This window comes from Aptenodytes forsteri, unplaced genomic scaffold (assembly GCF_000699145.1).
Source record: "Aptenodytes forsteri isolate BGI_AS27 unplaced genomic scaffold, ASM69914v1 Scaffold274, whole genome shotgun sequence".
Classification (NCBI taxonomy): domain Eukaryota; kingdom Metazoa; phylum Chordata; class Aves; order Sphenisciformes; family Spheniscidae; genus Aptenodytes; species Aptenodytes forsteri.
In genome coordinates this window covers 545238-546183 of record NW_008795101.1, presented here as the reverse complement: position 1 = coordinate 546183, position 946 = coordinate 545238, and positions in this window count along the sequence as shown.

The window sequence follows — 946 nt, the reverse complement described above, 5'->3', positions numbered from 1 at the left end:
GGGGTACTGGGGTGACTGGGTCTCTGGGGTGACTGCTTGGGTCATGGGGACCCGCTGCTTGGGTGGGTACTAGGATCACTGGGAGCAGTGGGGGGGTACTGGGGTGACTGGGATCATTATGGACAGTACTGGGGTCACTGGGAGCAGTGGGGGGGTACTGGGGTGACTAGGACCGCCTCTTGAGTAGGTACTGGGGTCACTAGAACCAGTATGGGCAGTACTGGGGTGACTGGGAACGGCGTGGGGGTACTGGGATGACTGGGACCTCCCCTTGCGTAGGTGCTGGGGTGACTGGGACCATTACGGACAGTACTGGGGTCACTGGGAGCAGCGTGGGGGGAGTACTAGGGTCACTGGGACTCTGGGGTGACTACTGGAGTCATGAGACCCCACCCCTTGGCTGAATACTGGGGTGACTGGGAGCGGTGTGGGGGTACTGGGATGACTGGGACCGCCTCTTGAGTAGGTACCGTGGTGACTGGGACCAGCATGAGCAGTATTGGGGTCACTGGGACCGGTATGGGCAGTACTGGGGTCAGTGGGTCTCCCCTTGGGGGGGGAGTACTGGGGTCACTGGGAGCAGTGTGTGGGGGTCCAGGGCCATTGGGACCCCACGGGTGGGCATTGGGGCTACTGGGAGCAGCCGTGGGGTCCTGGCGTGGCTGGGAGCGGTGGGGGAGGGTAACTGGAGTCACTGGGACAGCGCTGAGGGGAGCGCTGGGGTTATGGGGAGCAATGGGAGGATACTGGGATCACTGGCACTGGGGCCGCTGGGAGCTGTGAGGGCACACTGGGGCCACTGGACCCCCCCGAGGTCCCTCCCGGGGCTCCCCGCCCTGGAGGCCGGGGTGGGCGCTGGGGCACCCAGGGCGGCTCGGTTGCGCTGGGCCCCCCCGCACCCTGTCGTTGCCCCTTTAAGGCGCTGCCCTCCCCACAACGCTTCCCC